The sequence below is a fragment of the Schistocerca gregaria genome, chromosome 6 (genome assembly GCF_023897955.1).
Source record: "Schistocerca gregaria isolate iqSchGreg1 chromosome 6, iqSchGreg1.2, whole genome shotgun sequence".
NCBI lineage: Eukaryota > Metazoa > Arthropoda > Insecta > Orthoptera > Acrididae > Schistocerca > Schistocerca gregaria.
In genome coordinates, this window is record NC_064925.1 from 126,447,443 (window position 1) to 126,458,770 (window position 11,328).

The following is an 11,328-nucleotide window of genomic DNA, read 5'->3' on the forward strand; positions in this document are numbered from 1 at the left end:
GACGACGCCTCGGCGTCACCAGTGACAAGTAATAAAATACTCGGAGCTGGTCGAAGAAGTGGAGTCTGCTGGTAATTATAGCGACCGCGATATCGGTTACAATTCACTGGCTGCTTCCATGTCGTCATCCCTCAGTTAAACAACCAGCTACAACGGACGACGCGCACTGGTGATTATACTACTGAAACAACAACATAAAACCACACAGCAATTGGGCACTATACAGAGCAACACATCCTTAAAACATTAGAAAAATTTCAAAATAGGAATACAATTACACTTTGCAGCCGAATTCAATCTGTTGCAACCACGGTCTAACAACAGTTCGCACTACCTTTACAGAGGAACCACGATGCATAAACATTCACCATGAGAAAGTGCAGAATGTGTAGAAACCAGAAAATATACTCTGTCTTATAATACCAAATAATAATTACGTACAAGAAGAAAAACAATGTAATAAATCTCTTAATTCTGTAATAGAATGCCACTATAGGTGGATTACATCTAACAGCAAAATGGAGAAAGAAGTGCTACAAAATCAAACCTGGGGTTATTTCGGAATGGACAGACACCCACTTACGTATATACTCCTTGCCAGTAACTCAAGTGCGTTCAAAACAGGCAAACCACTGTTCAGTAAGTTGTGCACCAGTGGTCAACACGAAACAGACAAGAAACTTCCTGGCAGATTAAAACTGTGTGCCGGACCAAGACTCGAACTCGAGACCTTTGCCTTTCGCAGGCAAGTCCTCCACCATCTGAGCTAGCCAAGTACTACTCAAGACCCGCGTTAACAGCTTCAATTCTGCCAGTACCATGTCTCCTACCTTCGAAACTGTGGCTGAGCCATGTCTCCGCAATATCCTTTCTTCCAGGAATGCTAGTTGTGCAAGGTTCGCAGGAGAGCTTCTGTAAATTTTGGAAGGTAGGAGACAAGGTACTGGCAGAAGTAAAACTGTGAGGACGGGGCGTGAGTCGTGCTTGGGTAGCTCAGTTGGTAGAGCACTTGTCCGCAAAAGGCAATGGTCCAGAGTTCAAGTCTCGGTCCGGTACACAGTTTTAATCTGCCAGGAAGTTTCATATCAGCGCACACTCTGCTGCAGAGTGAAAATCTCATTCACGAAACAGATAACATGGGCGTCCGAACAGTGGGAGAGCCGTTAACTGCAAACAGCACGAAATTCAACATACATATGAACAGCAGGTCTGTAAGTACCTGAATAATTTCCAGAGTTAGATTCTGTAGCGTATTCGCTTGGAGGCTGATACACTCCAGAGCCACATTCACAGGTTCATATCGGTTAGCAGCACAGACAAGACCATCGCTCTCTCACTAGACGCAGTACGCACTTCCGACAGCACGCACGTCTCCATCCGCAGCACCACTGCTAATGTAACAGAAAAATCCAGAGCATGCGCAAAGAGCGACCTCCGACAAACATATTGCACACCGGAGCGCTAAGTAACCGACCAAAACCAGTCCTCTCCCGATTTTTTTTCTTTGTTGGTAATCAATTCCCCACTCACCCCCCAGAGGGAGGCGGACCGGCAGCAGCACAATACGCCGTTCTGCAGCCTACAGAAAAGTTAAAAAACAGAATGAGGAGATATGAGAACAATAAAAGCAGGTGATAAAACGGTGACTGTTAAAAACTGAAACATGTAGAAAAATGCGAAGAAAATATAGAAACAAACGGTCGGTGATTCTGATCAAAACACATAGTATATAAACATGCACAATTAAAAAACACAGCGACAGTCTAGTTTCTGTTCGTATGAGATAAAAAACACAACTAGCGACAGTATAGCGGCTCTTCGCAACACTGACAGGGGACACACAACACTGAACACTCACTTAAAACTGCGCTATGCCGGTGACATACTGGCAGATAGGGTGGGGGGGGGGGTGGGGGTGGGGGGGAGTACCTGGACTGATGAGGGGGAATACGGGGACAAGAGAGGAAAAGGAAAAAGGGGAGATCCAATGGAGGGGTGGGACGTAGGAAAGGGGGGCTGGGTGGACGCGAGATGGAGTGGGAAACGCCGTGGAGGGGAGAGCATAAAGAACTTGGGGGTAGAAAAGAGAGGCAGGGAGAGGGTAGGCAGGGAAAAAGCAGGATGGAAGGGGGGAGGGGGAGCCTGGGAAAAGGACAGAGGAAGGGAGGGAGAGGTAACAGGAGGGATAAATGAAGGGACAGAGGGCATCATCTTTAAGGGGGAGTCGATGGAAGCCACTTTGGGAAAGGATATGAAGGGTGTAGAGATGATGGGTAGGGGGACACAATGGTGCAGGTGCAGCAGAGGGCGGGGTTTGGAGAGGAGAGGAGCAACCAGGGGATAAGGGGTATCAAGGCGGCGGGAGGTGTAGAGTATGCAGACATGTTCGAGGAATAGAAGCAGATGGGCGAAAGGAATCAGGTCATAGAGGATCTACGTAAGGGACTGGAGGCATGTACGGAAGGCGGTGCAGAGGGCATAGCGCTCGAGGATCTGGAGGCTTATAGAATTTGGGGGGAGGGGGGGCACCAGATATCCATGTGGGATTGGCATAACAGAGGATGGGACAGATAAAGGAGTTGTATGTGTGGAGGATGATAGTGGGGTTCAAACCCCATGTCCAGCGAGAGAGGAGTTTGAGGAGTTGGAGGCGGTTGTGGGCTTTGGACTGGATAGAGTGGAGATGAGGGATCCAGGTGAGGTGACGGTCAATGGTGAGGACAAGATAGGTGAGGGTGGGGGAGAGGCAGACAGGATGGGCGCAGACGGTAAGAGAGAAATCAAGGAGCTGGAAGGAGCGAGTGGTACGACCTATGATGATTATCTGTCCTCTGCTGACAGCGACGTGCACTTAAATACACTTAAATAGCCGAAAAGCGACCAAAGAGCAAAACCGCGGCCACGCGATACACCATCGATCGCAGAGATCTTAAATGAAAAAAGAGCAGCGACTGCCACCAAAGACACCTGGTATCAAAACTTGTTTTCATTGTTAGCCATATTATTTGCCTATCACTACCATTTGTCACCTTTCCTCTTTTGCTTTTGTTTCCTTTGATATGTAACTGCACGTGTCTTTTGAGTAATATGCTTCGGCATACCTGTCTTCAGTAGCGAAGTAAAAGAATTTTGTTTTGTGTTTTTATTTTGTATTTTGTGAATGTCCTCAAACTGTGGAGTCCGCCATTAGGTTTTATGGCTCTTGCTAATAGTAGGAAAGTAGGATATTTCTCACTGGTTCAAGTTATAGAGACACACAGGGTTTTTTTTAATCTAACATCTGGTCAATGACAGGGAATATGTTTACGTTCCGGAACTCTTCACGTTGTAGCATTGCTGAAGACATCAGAGAGGGTACTTATTTTTTCAGTTTCATTTGGACGGTATTACCATTTATTTAACTTGTTTTACAAAAGTATTCGTTGCATTTTCGTAATATATATATTTTTAGGGCTTTATTTACTAGTTGCAGTAACTTTGATAGCTAGGGTCGCAGGTTCGAATCCTGCCTCGGGCATGGATCTGTGTGATGTCCTTAGGTTAGTTAGGTTTAAGTAGTTCTAAGTTCTAGGGGACTGATGAACACAGATGTTAAGTCCCATAGTGCTCAGAGCCATTTGAACCATTTACTTTGATAACGAAATTGGTTTTCTCCGAAATAAGTAAATGTTGCATCAGTACGGTTCAAGATAAATATAGTATTTCGGCACATGCACGACCAAAATTCCATATTTTGAATCTCTTCAAAGCCGGTTTCGTTACTTATTCCATGGGAATAATGAATAATCCGCAACTTGAATCACGTAGTGTATCTGCCCCCCTTGTGTCAATAAGCGGAATCGTACAAAGTTGTTAAGTTACTGTTAGTTCTGTCTGCTACATTGTGAAAATTTCTGTTCTTCTAATGACTATCCGAACACCCCCGAATCTGGTGCATTAGATACCCATCGCCCCAGCTACAAGCTTGCAGGTTGTGTGCAGCTGAAAATGTATGACCGTCATCTACGAACGTAGCAAAAACGTTCAACATATGAAACACCAGTTGCTGATGATTTTCTTTCGTTAAATGCGCGTTTCTCTACGGTTTCGGTACACACAGTGTCGCCTTTGACGACGTTCTTTAATGATGAGCATGCCAACGTACCATCACGTAGATGAAATGGGCAGATATTGTAAGGGCAGAATGTCAAATTCATAGAAATAAATGTAGAAACAGCAAATTTTCTGTTGAATTTGATGATTGCATGTGCTTGTACACGTGCTGTGTGTGGGTGTGTGTGTTTCTATGTTTCTGAAACGGTGCTACTAAACCCTGATCGGAGATGGAAATTCTGCGAAGCGATAGAGAATGGTGGTAAATATTGAATTCTTCACATCTGATTTCCTCTCGATGGGCTGTAAACCGATTAATTAATATGAAATGCCATTCATTCCGATCCCTGAACGCTATTTAGTTTTAGAGGCACCGGCCCATGCCAAAATTATACGGCATTTCCAAAGTAATTTAGGAATTCTAAAGTTGATAGATTAGGCACACATTTTTAAAACAGTTCCAGCGGACGGTTTGGCCGCAAATTATAGATCTAATATACTGGTTCCAATGTTTTTGAATGTGTATAAATACGCATGTACTATCAAATAGTTTCCATTATGTGTCCAGAACGCAACCCTAGTAATATAATACAACACTATTCACGTATTTGCAAATTATACTCGAATCTTCATAGAATCCTAGGTCGTCGTTAAGTTTCTCAACCTCCTGAAACGTATCGATAAAATTTCCACGTTTTATAATACTCACAATGTGAGATGATTATATAATAGCGTCATTAGTAATGTTTTATGTGTATTTCCGTAATTTACATACATTCTGTGGATGATCATCACTGACTGAATCCTGCAAATCTTACGTTACACTTGCGGTCACAGACTCGCATTTCTTGGAGGGCCGTATCTGTTATCATGACGATATCACGACTCATCATAACTATTTTATAAGGCCACTAAACAGTCAGTTGACGCTGCACCATTCATTCATGTCCTCATGATAATCTCTAGCTTTTTCGATCAAACACGAAATGAGTACCTTCTACAAAACCACTGTTCTACGTATACAACAATTATCTTCTATGTTTCCAACTGATTTTCTTATGTACTCAGATAGACCTGTGTGAGGAAATCGTCTGTTATCTGTCACTGTATTGTCAGACCATACTTTATGCGAGGTGCATTTTGAGTTACCCGCCAAAGTAATAAATACTATTCCAAAGTGTCTTATTTCTTGACTCACGCAGATGTTCCCCCACCCTCGCCGCCTCTTTCCGCGAATAGATATTCTGTCTATGTCTCATCTATTTCATGCCCTCTTCTCGCACATAAAACAAATGACTTTCATTAATTTGGACAGCTGCTTTCAAAACTATGCACCCCATTGTTATCATTTACCACTTGTATTACATTATTTGTTGTTGGTGGATGGCTTGTCCTTTCCTCAGTCCACCTGAATGTGTCGCGGTCGTGGCTCCCTATACCGATTTAAGGTCGAATAATTTTCCCACGATGGTAGATGTTTTCCATGTACTTTGAAACCCTCGAGATACACTTTGGGATAGGTAAAAATCAGATGCATCATTTGTCCTTCGAATGATCACGTTCCTTTACAGTGCACATGATAGCACCAAGTAAAATACGTAATCACCAAATATGTCTGAAAATAAGAGGTTGTTAAGTGAAAATAAACCTCTTTAAATTCTAACCGCAGGGATAGCAAGCCCTAGATATTAGTGCCAGCAGCAAATCAAAAACAGAAAAAAATCATAGTAAAGCACTTCTTAAAAAAAAGTAACTAAAAGATAACTCTTGCACAAACTTCTTATACAGTCACAGTTATTTGGTTAAGAACTAGTAACTTAGAGTAAACATCCAAGCGTGGCGTATCTGACACATTTTCTTACATCCATAGAACGGATGCAATGACAAATTGAACTCAAGCAAAGAATAGTGAGTTACAATTAATGAAAGAAGTCTAAGGAGATGGTAATCAGAGCGGAAATTACATTAAAATTTTCCTCAGCACACCAAATATATAGGCAAATTTTTGAACAGACTAGGGAACTACCTCAAAATTCATTACAGCGTTGCTCACACATAGGCCTTTAGGCAAAATACTAAAGCTGGATTCCCAGCATTGCTTATTACTTATGAACTGCAGATTAAAACCGAAGAAATCACTAAAAGATTGAAATTTAACGCTGGTGGGGACTGTCTAAATGACTGATTGTATTGAAATAATTTCAGCGTTCTAAAAACATTTATTTTTCAAAAGAAAAAAACAGACATAAATTATGCTAAGCAAGTTATTGATTGAATACCGTAAAATACTAACAGGTGGTTTAAGACTACAGTGGACAAGGATCCTGGGTAGCGTTTCTGAGTCAAGACTCTAGCCGTAACAATGTGGATAACACAATCTGAATTGATGTGACGCTGAGAAGACTTTGATTTATTAAATCTATTGTAGTTTCTCTACGTAGGTGCAGCTGAGAGCAAGTGGCTATTAAGATCTGTAAGCCCTGACAATGCAGGAGAGCCAGTACGTTACCCTGTTTGCTTCGTGTGGCGATGTAACTTGCAGCTGGCGAGATGTGTGTGGAGCGGCTAAGACGTGGAGGCGGCACCTGTGAATCGATCGCGGTCACGAAAGAAATGCAAAAATCTCACCATCTAGCGATCAGGCAGACGGATCGCAATTTTACTCTCTACCAGAGCCCTGAAATCACGGTAGATTTCAGCGTGTGACACACCCCTTCGCTGGTCGTACCAAGGACCAATTTGGCTAACTTACACGACAGAGCACACAAGGATACCAAACGTCAAGACTGGTAAACCAAAAACGAATGAGTGTGCCTTCTGCAAACGAGTAGTCCGAGACGTTTGTAGTCGCACTGTCGGTACAGTAAGAACTTCACCACAGGCTCCCCAGTCTAAACTACTTGCAAGTGAAGTCAGTCTTTGGACAGGTTCCAAGTACCAACAATACATGCCAGAGCTTCGACCAGAAGTGCTTCTAGATCGAAGTCTCATTCGCGAGTGCCTCGCAACTCTCTCGAAAAAATTCCGTTTTCCCACAAAGTGCATGAACGACACAGCCTTTATCCCATCTTGAGCCAGTCACAGGGTTCTAGAAGAGCTAAATCTCCCTTCCCACGCGACAGCACAAATTCATGTCAAACCAGGGCAAGAGTTAAGAGACCTGCATCTCTGGAAAAAAGAAACCGCCAATTACTGGCTTTTTTTAAGTTTTCGCAGAGGGGGAAGATGATTTTCTCCAAAGTCATATCGCTTCACACAGAAAGAAGTGAATAGATGCAATCTTTGGGATGTTTATCTAATTCGCCTGTGCCTTGGAGCTTGTTCGTCCTAGGTATGAGGTGTAGTAAAGATTCTATCTCTAAATGTTTCTCAGATGCCGGAGTGTCTAATACAACCAAGGCGACTGGTGGAAGTGAACACGAAAATTTGTAAGTTTTTATTACTCGTGGCTCTGCACAGAGTGCCTGGTTTATGACTCCACTAACTAGATGAATTCCTTTAGACCATCGCCACATGCCAGGCTTCAGCTGTCGGCACGGCAGGTATTGTGGCGTTGTTCTGCAGGAGACCTGTCTCGATGAGAGGCTGCTCTGTCTGCCCTGTACAGCTGTGGGACTCTATGGCAAGATTTACTGAGGGATGGGCTCGCCACCAATTGCTTTCAACACCCATCATGCCATTTCTATGAGTTAAGAACCACAAGAATACCTCATGCTTTTAGTGCCCTACTATGCTCCATCAACATCTGCTCCGGTCATTAACTTTCTGGAGTCTCACTCCAGGTGCATCAGGTTGTAACAAAATCTTTAATAATTGTCCATATGTGGAGAATAGGTGAGAGAATAACTTGTCCTCTCTCAAGATCTTAAATGAAGCAGATGGTACCTGGGTAAGAAGAAAGAACCAGAAGATATTGAGTCTAAAAGGGAGCATTAGACAGCCTTTGGCTGAAAAATAGTTTCAGGAGCCTTGAGAGATGAAATAGTAAAAGCATCAGAGGATTAAATAGGAATAAAGGCAAACTCCAGTAGAATCCTTGGATAATGTACAAAGTACTGAATATATCTGACAAAAGAAGAAAAAATAAAAATGCAACTGAGTAAGCAGGCGAAAGGGGACACCTAGTCTAACAAACGGCATTGACAAGAAGGGAAAAGCAGGAATGGCTTAAGGACAAGTGTAAGGCTATAGAAGCATGCATAACTTGGGAAAAGGTAAATGACATCTATAGAAAACTTAAAGCAAATTTTGGCAAAAGAGGAGAATCGGTATGAATATTAAAATCCAAGATCGCAAAAGAGTACTAAGCAAACAAGGGAGTGTACATAGGTGGCAAACAAATATAGAAGGGTACACAAGGCATATAAACTTCAAAGTAATGTTACAGAAAGGACAGACGAAGTGGATGAAGATGATTTGAAAGATACGAAGCTGCAAGTAGAATTCGACAGAACACTGAAAGTCCAAATTAGATACTAGGCATCTAGTGTAGATACTAGGGTATCGTGAGGAGCACTTCAGGGAAGTGCGATAGGACTGTTCTCGTTCTCCACATACTTAAACGATCTGACAGGTAGGGTGAGTAGCAATCAGCGACTGTTTGCGGGGAGTACAGGAAAGTCTTGTCACTTGAGTGACTATAAGCGGATACTGAAAGACTGTGACAGAATTTGATGATTGGCAGGTTGGTAAAAATATGAAAAATGTAAGGTAATTCAGATTAGTAGGAGGAACAATAGGTGGTCTAAATCAATCTGAGAAGCTTGTAAGGGTGTTTCTGGGTAGGTTGTGCTGTGCAATAACTGTAAAGAAAAGAATTCGATACATTGCGCCGTTTCCGAGTTAATTAGCATACACTTTGGCCAATCAGGCTGTTGCGCTCGCAAATTTAAGTGGCTCGCCATATGGAAATAGTGTCAGTTGTACTTAAATGCGTACATGATAGCACGCGAGATAGTTCAGTGTTTGGCTCAGGTCCGATCCTTACTACGGCGCCATATGCTAGTTTTGTATCTCTCTCTTATTCGAGTTTAGGAAATCAAAGAAAGGAGACACATGGCGACACCGTCTCTGACAGGCTGCTTCAGTTTGCACGTGAAACAAAGTGACTGGCTAACTTTTCTGCTAAATAATTCGGAAACGGCGCAACATACCGAATTTTTGCTCAACAATTATTTCTCAGGACAACATACATTGCAAAACCTTTACAGCCTTTTCAGACTGTTTCTGACCTTCCTGTGTATCTTTGCGTAACGCTGCAAAGCGATTTGAAAAGGAACTAGCACGTATGGCAGGTAGTAGGGATGGAGAAATGTTAACTTCGGTTTACTGGAAGAATTCCAGAAAAGTATAGCTCATCTATAAAAGAGTCCACGTACAGAATACTTTGGGACTCATACTTTAGTCCTCCTCGAATGTCTGGTATCATCACCACGTCGAATTAAAGGAAGACTTCGAAGCAATTCAGAGGCGTGCTGTTAGATTCGTTACCGGTAGGTTCGATCAACGTGCAGATATTAAGGAAATCTTCCGCGAACTCGAATGGGAATTCCATTTTCGCGAAACAATACTGAGTAAATCTAGAGGACAGGAATTTTCAGTTGACTGGAGAACGAGTCGGCTGGTGGCAACGTACTTTTTGTGTAAGGACCGTGAAGACAAAATAAGTTAGGGCTCTTACGGAGGCGTACAGACAATCGATTTTTCTGGCGCCATTTACGCCTGGAAAGAAAAGGAAACCATCTGTAATGGCACAATGTACCCTCCGCCAGGCAGTGTATAACGGCTTGCGGAATATGCATACGGATGCTGAAAAGATCCCATTCGTTAATTGTTATTGTGATCGTTGTTAGTCTCTAACCGACATTTATTAATTACATTTCCAAAGTGCTTGCAGACAGGTGTGAATATTACGGAAGTATCGGTTTCAAAATTCGTGGTTGCAAAATATTGACATGAATTTTTTACAGAAGAATTTAAAACTTATAGGCGTGGGTGAAGAACAGATTGAAGTTCGGAGAAATATAATAACACGCAAGGCAACACTGACCCTACGACTTAATCTTAGAAGATAGGTTTGCAGTATTTGTAGGTATACTCTAAGAGAAAGGTTCTGACAGTGTTGAGTGGAACCGTAGAAGAGAGGTAAGCCTACGTTTATAGTATTTGTAGATATACCCTAAGAGAAAGGTTTTGACCTTAACGTGGCCGAGACAAAATACAGAAAGCGAAATATTATTTACATCCTGCACAAGAACCAGACGGCAGTCGCAAGAGTAGAATGACCTGAAAGGGATGCAATGCTTGAGCAGGGTGTGAGACAGCGTAGTGCTTGTCTTCAATCGCATTGGTCCGTAGAGTGAACAAGTTGTAAAGAAAACCAAGGAGAAATTTACGAAACGAGTTCTTTTTCATGCCAAAGAAATGAAAAAAAAATTGTTCAAATGAGAACCATGGGGCTTAACATCTGAGGTCATCAGTCCTCTAGAACTTAGAATTACTTAAACCTAACTAACCTAAGGACATCACACACATCCATGGCCGAGGCAGGATTCGAACCTACGACCGTAGTGGTCGCGCGGTTTCAGACTAAAGCGCCTAGAACCGCTCGGCCACACCGGCCGGCAAAGAAATGAAAGATTTGTGGTTTGCTGATGACAATTCCCTTGTGAGAGATGGCAGAGGAGTAGGAAGAGTAGCTGAACGAAATAGACAGCGTCCCGAAAAGAGGTTATAAGATGATGATGAGGTCCCATACTCCGAGGAGCCTAGGGAACGATGCGGGAGACCCTCACCACTGTACTAGGCAGGGTCGTAGAGGAGGTGGTTTGCCATTGCCTTCCTCCGACCGTAACGGGGATGAATGATGATGAAGGCAACACAACAACACCCAGTCATCTCGAGGCAGGGAAAACCCCTGACCTCGGCGGGAACTTAACTCGGGACCTCATGCGCGGGAAGCGAGAACTCTACCGCAAGACCACAAGCGACGGACTTGTAAGATGAACGCCAATAAGGATAAAACAAGGGTAATTTAATGTGACTGCATTAACTCAGGTGACGCTGAAGTAATTAGATTTATGAATGTAATACTAAAAGTAGTTAATGACTTTCATTAATTGGACAACATAATAACTTACGATGACCAAAGTAGAAGGAATTCAAACTGTAAAACTTTCCGTAAGTTAGTATTCTTAAAATGGCCCAGTTCATACGAAAACAACAAGTGGTCTGGTT